Source organism: Haliaeetus albicilla, chromosome 25 (assembly GCF_947461875.1).
Source record: "Haliaeetus albicilla chromosome 25, bHalAlb1.1, whole genome shotgun sequence".
Taxonomy (NCBI): Eukaryota; Metazoa; Chordata; class Aves; order Accipitriformes; family Accipitridae; genus Haliaeetus; species Haliaeetus albicilla.
This window is the reverse complement of record NC_091507.1, coordinates 8,910,813-8,922,812: the sequence shown is the minus strand read 5'-3', so window position 1 is coordinate 8,922,812 and position 12,000 is coordinate 8,910,813. Positions and strand designations below refer to the sequence as shown.

The 12,000-nt window shown below is 41.9% G+C and overlaps 1 protein-coding gene across 1 annotated transcript in view; it reads right to left on the bottom strand.

Annotated features, from left to right (window-relative positions):
* The window catches only part of P2RY8 (P2Y receptor family member 8), a 37,554-nt gene extending 25,986 nt beyond the window's left edge, over window positions 1-11,568 (bottom strand). Inside the window, exons 1-2 of the mRNA XM_009928777.2 lie at window positions 11,293-11,568; window positions 7,697-7,783 (exon numbers count right to left, since the gene is read on the bottom strand). The gene's annotated coding sequence lies outside the window, so the exon portion shown is untranslated. The remainder of the gene's footprint in view (window positions 1-7,696; window positions 7,784-11,292) is intronic.
* Window positions 11,569-12,000: the final 432 nt, after the last annotated feature.

Below are 12,000 nucleotides of genomic sequence, written 5' to 3'. Positions count from 1 at the left end.
TAGGTGTTTTTTTTCTGGGGGGTGGGGGTGTTCAGAACTAGTGGAAAGTATAACGGGAACTTCAGAAATGGAAACTCTGCACTTTTAGCCAAAGAACAAGCACAGGTTTCTCACCCACCCAGACTGAAACATGAAGTGAAGGGACTATTTCTAATAATGAGAAGAGAGGTTGGTTTCCAAATCCTTCCAGCATAGGGTAGCACCATTTTTTTTCTGCCCAATTATTTAATTTGAGATCTATTAGATGAAAAGTACATAAAACAGAGCAAGTGCAGTAAAATACTTTATCTTGGGGTTTGCCACTAGGGACAGCTGGACTGTCAGTGTCAAAAAGACAAATACAAACTGATTTGCAAAGAACATTTACATACTCTAGAATTCTGATCTAAGAATGCTATGCTGGCTCTTTAAAAGTTATACTGTATTTGGCTGTCTCTCCACTGGGGAAATACTCTTGTCATTTGTCATCAACAGTAGTGATTCAGCAGCAGTAAAATCTTTGTAGCCCTAACATAGAAAAAAAGTTCTAACGCTAAAGTCACTTGCAGATGTGTGTTCAAAAAACTGCTGTCATTTGCAGCTGTCTGTACGTAGGGCATTGCCATAATCTACGGCACTGTGTTTCACCACTGTGAGTGGTTGTGGGAAAGGACTTAGATTAGGGATGGTTTAGGATTAATTTATTTCATAAGTGAAATAAATGTGAATAAAATTAATATAAAATTAATAAATAGATAAAATTGAAAATACTTCATCTTGATCTTCAGAGCTATTTAGTAGTTTAATTGCTGCAAGCTTAACTTTCTGCTTCTGTATAATTCCATTTAACACTTGTGCATGAAGCCATAAGACAGCACATAACAGTCTGTAAGATTTTTATTTACCACCATCACTGCGAGTTGTCTATCTTCACTGCCTTTGATGGCTACACATGAAGAGAATTAAGCTTCAGCTCAGATCTCGAAAAAGGAAATAAGCACCCACAGGTTAGTCTCTACAGCACATTTCTCCTCCTCCTCTGGAGAGCACTGAGGCATCAATATTGACCCAGAAAGCGCAGACTGAATCTATTTCAGGGGAGGCTAGAATGTTTGTCTGCTTCCCAGAAGAAAGTAAAAGGGCCCAACGGCACTGGGCTGCAGAAATGGAAGGCGAGGGCCAGGACTCTGTGGACCACCATGGGGATAACGTGCACCAAGATGCTGGGCCAGGCAATGCTTTCTATGAGCCAGTCAATAAATACTGTTCACAGAAACAGCGTGGGCTGCTTCGACTTAAAAGTGAAAGACTCTGGTTTTTCAGTACACCTTCTTACCTGATGAATGAGGTTTGTGGGTGGGCATGTGGCCTCATCTGTAGGGGAAGGATGTGATGTGGGAGAATCCAGAAGGAGATGTGGGAGTCCTGAGTGACTGTCAGCCAGAGCACGCATCAAACGCTTCCACTTGTTCACTTTATCATTAATTTAGAAGCAAAAATATAAACAAAACCCAAACAACTACTGAGCCCAGCTGCTGTTCAGCTTTGTTTGAAAAGGATCTTTGGTCTATATTCACAGGTCTGTATTTCCCCTCTCTCCCTCAATAAATGAACGTGTTGGTTAATTCTGGCCAAATTGTAGGTCCCAAGATTAACTAAGTTTCAGTGCGTTGCATAAAAATATTTGGCCAATTGGATGAAAGCCTGGGATTCAGACATTTAAAATTCCACCCAGTGGTTTTTAGTTCCTTTCCCTGATTTCTGCAGCTGCATATGGTTTTCTGTGTGTCATGGCCATAATAACTCAGGAGAAGGTTGTAGACATGTGCAATGGCAATAATGACAATCTAAACTATATAGTAATCCACCATAAATTACAGAATTGTAGGAAGAAAGTAAGCTAATGTTTTCTACTGCCCACAGAGCCACTGGAGAGCTTGTTGGTGTTATCTCCCCTTTTGGGAGTGTCACTGTGAGTCTCCTGCTAACTGCTCAAAATGCCTCTCACCCATCCCTTTTTCAGCCTGGGATCAAAGCAATAAAATTGCAGCTCAGAATAACTGACAGAGTATTTCATGTGGTTACAAAAACCAGTCTGCAAATCCTACACCAAATCTGCTTGACTCAACACATGACAGACCCAATTTATGAATGGGCCAAGACCCAGTGAATACATTTAAGTTCCATTGAAAGCAACGGGAAGCAAGAGCATTTAGCATTCAGCTCTCTTGGGCCCACAGCTGGACACAAAAATATCTTTGATATGGAAGCATTACTTTATTTCTAGCACCTGGCACACTTTGAATTTTTGGGCAGTCTTTTGTGAACAAACCCCTGCTTATTCATTTCTTTTTTTCAGATTTACTAGAAAAGTTTAAGCTGATGATATATGGAAGGTGAAAACTTTTTCCTTTGCTGAGGCAGGTGCAGGTAAAGGAGCATTTACAGCTCCTGTAGCATGTTAGTCTGAACTGTGAAATTGCTGGCAATGGCAAGCTGTAACACTACATTTTTTGTTTCAAACAAATCCCCAGGTGCCCCGATGCTCTTTAGAAGTAGGCAAAGATGTTTCTGACCACTTATTTTTCCTTCTATACTCATGACTACGCTAGTCCCAGAGACAAGTTAGGCACAACCACAGGAGCTGATATTTGTGTCTCTCTGCTCTCCTACTGCTACCTGGCATAGGAATAATCATTCCACATGCTGGTGTTCCCTGTGTAACAAAGTGATTCCCAGGCACTGCTGTGAGAGCCTTCAAAGTTCATTCTTGCAGTACTGCAACAGCAAAAACTGGGAGGTGCTGAGAATCCACCCCACTCAGTGTAAACATTTTCAAGCCGAGCGTAGACCAACCATCTATGTAATTGATATCCAGATTGGTTATGATCTCTGCCTCTCTCATGTGGCGGTAATCATATTCTCATGTAAGACAGCCCACGGACATCAGCAGGAATAGACATGTGAGTCAAGCAAACCTATCAGCCTACTATAACATGTAAAACTGCGCCATGTCCTGTTAGTTTCTCTGAGTAGTGTTGTTGATGGAAAACTTTTCATTTAAAAAGCTGAAAAAAAGCTTTCACAAGTATATATGATTTAAAATCACAAACGTTTAACATGTGCTGAACCTGAAACATCTCAGTGATGAGTTTGTGAGGCTATTTTATCCACTAAGACCAGATTTTAAGGTTATATATCTACACAGCAGAGAACTGCTGAGTTCATGAAAGCCAGACACCTAGCAGGCAACTTCATTTTTCATCCTCTTACAGGTATTAACAATATCTTCATGCCCCACGGGAGAAATGTGTGACTGAGAAGGCACGTCTTCATGTGAAAGAGTGGGTTCCAGGTACTTTCTCTGACAAGCACGTACAGATTTAAGTCTGTCGTGGTTTAACCCCAGCCAGCAACTAAGCACCACGCAGCCGCTCACTCACTCCCCCCCCATCCAGTGGGATGGGGGAGAAAATCAGGAAAAGAAGTAAAACTCCTGGGTTGAGATAAGAACGGTTTAATAGAACAGAAAAGAAGAAACTAATAATGATAATGATAACACTAATAAAATGCCAACAGTAGTAATAAAAGGATTGGAATGTACAAATGATGCGCAGGGCAATTGCTCACCACCCACCGACCGACACCCAGCCAGTCCCCCAGCAGCGAATCCCTGCCCCCCGCTTCCCAGTTCCTAAACTAGATGGGACGTCCCATGGTATGGAATACACTGTTGGCCAGTTTGGGTCAGGTGCCCTGGCTGGGCATGAGAAGCTGAAAAATCCTTGACTCTAGTCTAAACACTACTGAGCAACAACTGAAAACATCAGTGTTATCAACATTCTTCACATACTGAACTCAAAACACAGCACGGTACCAGCTACTAGGAAGACAGTTAACTACATCCCAGCTGAAACCAGGACAGTCATGAATTGGGCTGATAAAGAGAAGTTGTACGCAATGTGCAAAGCAGTATTTAGTTCGACTTAAGGGCTTGATCTTGCTCCTGCTTAACTCCATCTTACATTCTTGTACTAGCAGCCAACTTCTGTTAGCTGCAATCATGGATAAGCTGCAAACTTTTTCACTAACTATGTATTTCTAATGACCACAACAGTTCTGATCAATGCACTGATTACTTCTTAAGCACTGTGTAACTGAGATCATCAGCTTTGCAGAGTCCTGGGATTGAGAGGAGGGGAGGGTGTCCCTTATGAAAATGTCTTGTCTTTTCCTTCTTTGTCACAGTACTTGCACTGCTTATATACCTCAGGAAGGTTACTGCTCTAGCAGCCTGAACAAAAACAACAGCTAAAAAGCCTGGGAGCCAGAATTTCATCATCAGGTTCCCCTGGTTGCTTTACAGTTTAATGATTCTACTAGTGAAAAGCTGGAAGTCAACAAGCTGAAGGGACCCAATCAACCCAGATGTCAAGAAACTTTACAAGTCAGCTGGCTGGAAAATGGAAGAGTTGAAGCCTGCCCAGATCTTTGTTGGAACCAATGCCCTCCCAGCAATTTTCCTAAGGCAAAATACCCCATCAGAAAGATTTGGACTTTTTTTTTCTCATTGTTCAGTGAGTGACACTATGCCCTATGTACAGTGCACTGTTCAAACTCTTGTCCTCAATACCAAATAAATAATTTAATTGTGGGCATTTTTGTGGCATCCAGTGTTGTAGCATCAAAGTGCTTCAAAAAGACCTGCAAATTTCTTCTTTGCAGCCTTCCTCTAGTATGAAGATTATTGAACCCCATATTACAAACAGGAAAGTGAGGAATGGAGGTCCTGAGTTGTCTAGGACCTGATTTCTAAGAGCATTTGGCATTACATAAAATGTTACTGTTTCAAAGCCACATTTCTATTGACTATATCTGAATCTGTGAGTACTCAATACTTCTGCAATTCAGACACAGGTGTCTTTTAATAAGCATTTGAAAATGAGGAGCTCAGAGTTGGTGCCAGTTTCTGAAAGCTTAACCCCTTGAAGCCAGATCTGAAACAGGGTTTCAGGCTCTGTAAATGAGCATCACATGGGTGGAAGGATTAAGGCACCAATGAAGACTTCGGTGTCTCAGAATGGGATCTGAAATAGTCAGCAAAATGATGAGGAACACTGGGAAGTCAGCACTCTTCACAAGCCACACACATAGGTCATCTGGAGGAGACTATGGATGAGCCTTGGAAACATGAAAACTTGGAAAAAAAAATATCTTAGTGAGTCTCACAGAACATCTTCTCTCTCACAGGAAAACTACTGGGAGACCTGAGCCTTGAACCTCTTTGTGAAGGTTCCTCTTATGAAAATTCCATTGCCTTTTCTTTCTAGGGACTGAATATGATTTGCTACAATCTTTTAAGATGGTTGATAGAAGAGAAACACTTCCTTTCCCTGTCTAAATGATAGAGTAGCGATTAAGGTCAGGAAATAGATGCTTCAAGTTGCCTCCCAAGTCTGATCATAGGACTAATTATCTGAGCAGGAGATTGTTTTAACCACAGATCTGCTGGGTACTGCCCATATTTGACATCAAAGATGTGCAATAAAAAATTGATACAACAACTCAGGGAAAGATGAAAATGCCATGCAGGAGGGCAAGAGATTCTCTAGCCTAGTGACAGGGGCAGTCATCAACTGTAAGGGAGTGGTCATGGCCTGGTATCTGCTTTTTAGGTTGGCCTTTGGGGTTATCCAGAGACTACTTAACATGAAATAGTGTCTTTGAAGACAAGACTAGAGATGAGGTCTTTTGCCTTCTAGATGAACGATATTTCAGGCATCTGCTCCTCTTTTGCCCAATGACCACTGCTTGCCCTTCCAGCTTCAACTGCCCGGGTGCAAATCAGCCCAGACTGTGGCAGCTAGCATACTACCTAGCTAGAAAGGAAGGAGGTAAAAAAAGAAGAAAGGTGGTCAAAAGAGAGTGTTGAAGGTGCATGCTCTTTCTCCTAGGAGAGTGCCCTAGTGAAGGAGTTACACTATTTCCTACTCCTTGACTTTATTTGAAAAGAAAGTACTTGTATTTCTAAAGAAATATAGTCTTACTGATGAGCTTTAAGCATGCTCCTTACTGGCACCTGGCCAGCTCTCTCAGTCCTGTCAAAATCCAATTGTTCTATAATTGCCTACAGATATCTGCTTTATACTTGTCCTTAAGTGCTGCTATCTTAAGTACTGCTATCTTATGTTATGAGAAGCACCTACGAGGGTATAATTCCCCAGAAGTCAGAGGCTGTATGAGAATTGTCCCCACTTGGAGCTGAAGCTCTGAAGTTCCACCTCAGCTCCATTTCAGGCATTTCTCATGTATCCTTTTATTATGGAGGTGCCCTTTTCTCAGCATCACACAAGACTTTCAGGCAGAATCAGTGGCAGAATCTCATTTCCCAGGACATGATTCAGTCACTAAAATCAGAAGGCTGCTTTGCCTTTTCCTGTAGTCCTACCTCTCAGTCTGCATGTGTCTTCCAGCAGCAAGTAGATGAGAGCTGATCAAGGAGGTAGGCAACGGTGTCCTTCCGAATGGGCTTTTGATTCATTGATTTTTTGTGCTGAAGTATTCTTCTGTAACTTTTACACTTAGGTGACTAAGGACTATACCACATGCACGAGGGAGACGTTACTACATGAAGGGTATGTCAACATTAGTAAATTAAAGGCTGTCAGAACCTGGGCTCAGGCCATGAAATTCAGTTCCTTGGGCTGTGCTGTTCTGGCACAGTTTTGCTTCACACCAACTAATGCTCCCTCAAACAGCTCTGGGCCCCACACAACCATCTTGTGTAGTTTAGGAGTTATCATAGACCAAAGGCCATTCCCAAAAAGGAGTTTGGATGCAGCCATCATGTTTCAGAGGCTGAGAACAGTTATTACAGATGTGTCAAGTAAGCTAAAGACCAGGGTATGACTTGTCCCAGCAAATGGACGCAGAGAAAAATTGCTGGTGGGTTAAAAACCTGTTTTCTGCGTAGACCACTAGAGGGTGCAGAGAAACCTACTTTGCCCTGAAGATTTGTTTTTAGGTTACTGAGACCTGGATATTTCAGGTTTTCCTCCAGAGTGTTTGAGGAAAAAAGCTGAAAGGATCATGCCTTGCTGTCCTGTACAAAGCCACTTATGTCGTCTGTAGCACGTAACCCAAAGTCTGTCTTTGTCCTGTTAACTGCTGTCCAGACACCACCCTCTGTCCGCGTCTACCTCGATTTCTTACTACCAGTTTTCTGCTTCTCTTTTCTTTCCCTCACCATTTCTGTTCCTTCTTATCCACAGTTTCCTACCCTACCTCTCACCACCCCCTGTGCTCCAGGAGGATTTCCGTTTGGTCCCTGCACTGCTTGACTGTCACAAGGTGAAGTAACAAAAGTACAAAAGCCTTATTTTCCCAGCCTTCAGCTGCTGAACCATTGTAGCCCAGAAGTGGCGTCTACTCAGTGTACCCAGGATCCTGGGAGAACAGGATTTCAATTGGGCATGATTTAGAGAGTCTCAAAGACGAATCCTATTTTTAAGAAGTTATGGAGGGAAAAAAAAGAAAGGAAAAGTATTTACGAAGATGATTCCTCTCTTTGTGATTAACCACCTACTCAAAGCAGAGGCTTGTGTTCCTGAATATTCCCTTATTGCCTCAGCAATTGCCTCATACAGCTAAACTCTGCGTGTAACATCCTGCCAAAGAAAATGCAAAACTTTTCATCTTAAATGTTGATCAGACTTACAGGCAGCTCCCTGAGGAATTTGTCTCGCCGTGGTCACCGCTGATGTTTCCGTGCTGCAGCAGATCAGATTTCCTCTATGAGTAAGAGCTGCAGAAAAGACCAAAGAAAAAATCTTTTAAGAATCAGTTGTTTCAAAAAAAAATTTTTTTACAAGAGGCACATCTAAAGATAATACCAAACAGTGACAAGCACTGATAACACTGCCTTTCATAGCATTAAAACACAGCTCACTAGCTGTAAAGCGTACCTGTGCAGGATTACTAAAGATGCATAATATCCAGATCTGAAGATGAAGAGAAGATAAAAGAGAACATGCTTTTTTGTGACTTGATATTTTCCCTTCTTATTTTTGCAGATCTCAATCAGGTGCAGTGTATCTGGTAGTAAGTAACCCCAGCTGCTTCATCATGACTGTACTGGTGCATAATTTCTGTTGTTATTTCAAGACTTAACGAGCAGTTGGAAGAGTGAGGATGTGAGGGTAAAACTATTTTCAATTCACCAGCTGCTGAGCCTGAATTCCTTATGCAGTAGTATGAAAATGTGACAAAAATGTGCAGCTCTTGATCAACAAGCTTATAGATGCCTTACCCCAGCCTGAACGACTCTTGGGCCCTCATCAGTCTGTGCGCAAAAAGGCAGAATCTCTCTGTTACGATATAAATGAGAGCTAAAATCCAGCATTTTAAAAATTGAGCTGTTGCATTGAGTGTGCACACATCTCTCTCTTTCTCTGTCTGAGTATTTAGCTTTAGTTAAACACCCAACAACACTGAAAAATAAGACTACCAATGGAAAATTTCAGTAAGGACAGAAGGCTTCCGATCAAAAATACGTGAAAAGAGACCAGAGCAAATTGACATTACCAGATTCAAAAGGTGTAGAAAATGAACCCTGTGGGATGTTTCTCATTGATTAGCACCTAAATTTAGACAATAATTGGATTATGTCACCCATTTTAAACCTATTTTAAAATAACAACCCTAACTCTCAGGCTGAGTCCCTCTCAGGTTTCCTGAGTATAAATAGGAAGCCCAGGATAAACACCAAAAAGACCTTCCCATTCAAGAGTAAACAAGCCCAAACAAGAGTCCCAAAGACATTTACTTATAAAATGAGCTCCCTTCATCCAGGAATTTTTGAGGCAGTAGTCAAGGCCCAAATGCTCCCATTTCTATAAAGTAATTTTTCAGAGGAAAGCTCCATTTTCAAGCTTATTTTGCATACTGTGAAAAACATGAGAACAGTGTCAATAAATACGCTTGATATGAAAAACATCCTTCTGTCCATTTGGAGGCTTCACAAACATCAGTTGCCAGTGGTGAAGCCCCCTGGACTTCTGCTTCAAAACAACTTTTTTCTGAAAACTATGCAAATATGAAGTAAAGTTGTTAGGCTGCAATACGTGTGCAAAACACCACTCCATCTTTTAAACACATTGAGAAATAGTCTTGGTGTCGCTTCATTTTTGAGCAGGACGGAGGGACCCCACCACAGGATAACTTCTTGAGGTTGGATTGTGGGCTTCTGGGTTTCTGCCCTCTAGCCACTCCACCAGAACACAGCAGTTGTTGGGGGAGACCACATTTACCATACAAGGAATGGCCTTTCTAGGGTTTGTTTATTTTCTATGCTGTTATACCACTACATATAACGTGCACCTCCCTCTGACTGCGAGCTGAGGAGTACACACCAAACAAAGATACTCATGCTGAAAGAGAGCACTGAGAGCAAACATTTTAAATCACCTACGCTGGCCTTTTCTGCGCTTACAGTCATCAGTGAGAGCAAAATTTTCTGCACAAGCAGGTGCATCTGAGTTGAACCCAAACCCACCCTGAAAGACAGAAGGTGAATACACATTGTCAATAAATGTACCTGAAGGGACGCTAAAAACCGAAGGCAAAAGCAGTGGGTAAGCTGCTGGTTGGCGACAGGGGAGGCCTGGGTTCAGGTTGCTCTTCCCGCACAAAGGTGCTGAGTACTTTTCCTTGAGCTGTGCCTATGCAGTAACTGGGAAATGTGACTGCGGGATGGGTAGGCACACCTCAGCCAGCTTTCATCTAGGAAGCTGTAGCATAGGCTGCAAGTATTTAGCAGCTAAGGCCACACAGAGCTGTAAGGAACAACAAATTGCTTAGCATCAATACTCAAACTGAGAAGACTGAGGCTGATGCAAATGCTTCTACCCATACCATAGGCTTTTCCCTAGCAGAACGCTGACATGCTCCCTGGCTGTGTCTAAACTGACGTACAGCTGTTTGCAAGGGAAGTCCTTGGATTCTTGATCAGACCACCTACCCTGGGGAGCTGCAAAAACCAGGGCACAAGTCTGGCATCAACTGGGATTCATCCGAATTCTCCATCTGTAGATGACAGTGACAAAACTTGTGCGGCTCATGGAGTCTTTTAAGGGTGAAATTCATTACAGAGGTTCGAGTGCTACCGTAGTAGCAATCTCACAAGTAAGGTGGAGGTGATTTAGGAAGTCCAAACATTGATGGGACTTACATGTCTGAATCAAACGAATGCTTCTGAAAACCCTAGCTAGATTCTCCCGACCACTATGTATAAAATCTAGAAAGTGTTTATACCAAACACTGAGCACAGTCAAGGAGCTAATGTCCAAATATTAAAACTGATTACAAGCAAAGACTTAAAAAAACCCAAATGCCAAAAACCTGAATCTCCAGTGTATGACTTCTCCCAGGGATCCTCACAACATGTACAATTTTACTTTTTGTAGGGCGACCTGGTGACAGGACATTATTACAATAACTGCCCTACAGATGGCTATTTTGTGCTTGTTTCTGAACTATTAAAAAAACCCTTAACACAAATAGTCTCTCTCCCTGTCTGTTAAGAGACAACAAATGCAGTATGCAAGAGTGCACTGTGTTACGAGACTTCCTTCTGGCGCCTGTCTGTCTGAGTTCAGTTTTTATGCATCAAAAGACCCGAGTGAAATTATATCATTTTATGATATGGTTCCACAGTCACTTCTGTGTGTATGTTCAGTTGCTGCAAACCTCAGGAACAGTCTCAGGATGACTACAATACGTGACTCTGCAATAGTTAAAGATAGATATCAGGTCCAGATTTACAAATAACACTGGTCCAAAATTATCTGATTGGGTTTTTTCCTCCCCCAATATGTAGAAGCTCATTCTTCCTCCTTTTAAAAATACCATTGAAGACATGCTATAATTTTTACTACTCTCCTTACTACAGCAAACTGTACACCTGAGAACCCCTTATTTTGATAGTGGTTTGTGCAGCGTGAACTCCTTAAAACTGGTGGTAAGAGTTTTCTTTCTCTTTTACTGCAGTATTTGCTGTAATAATTCTGTCTTCTGACTATGTGTAACATAACTTCTTCCTTATCATTGCTCTATTATTAACCCATACAGTTCTTTTCTACAGCTCACAGTCATCTGGCACAAAGACACACATGTACTTCTTGGACTGTAATGAACTTTGTTCTCCCTTCAGATGTAAATAATAAGAGGGAGAACAAATCAGTCTTGACTGAGTCTGACTCCACTGAAAAACAATTTTGAATAAACAATCAAGAAGTGAAAAGCTGTACTCCTTACCTGGTCTGGGATGTACAGTGCACCTTGAAAGCCCCTTAAATGACAGAGAATTAGAAATAGTTGAAAGTTCGTATTCATCCAACCACAGGAAATGACCGTGTATTTTGCAACGATTAACTCCTTCCTCACTTCTAATGTCTTTGCTTTTTCAAGTACAGGATAAAAATCCATCTTACCCTTCCACTGCAGTTTGGTAACTAATGCCATGCCCTACACATGATTTTTGTTTCACACTGAGATTATGCAGGTCGCCAGAGGAGATGACCCTGATCACCTCCACGGAAGAGAGAATTTGCAGTGTCTTCTGCATAACTGTGACCAAGTACATTTTACTGTTGAGTGAAGCTTATGTGATGAAGTGTAGAAATGACTAAATAACGGCTTGAGCACCTAACTCTCATTTTTACAAGAGGCTTGGAGCAACATTCTCAACATGACTTCAGTGTTGTGGTACCCAACAGAGAAAAAAAACCCACGTTATTTAAAGGAGCAGCATCCATTGCAGTCTGGGCAGGCATTTGATGTACACATGGTGTATGATACTTTTACCCACGGGAGGTCCCTAGGTGAAAGTCAGGCATGCTGAAACATCAGGAGTTAGGTCCTCTGCACATAAAAACGCTCCTGCCCCTAAAAGCCTGTTTCGCTTGGCTGAACATACTTGTTTGACTGAAGGGCATTTCTGAGCCTGAGCGCTATATAAAACCA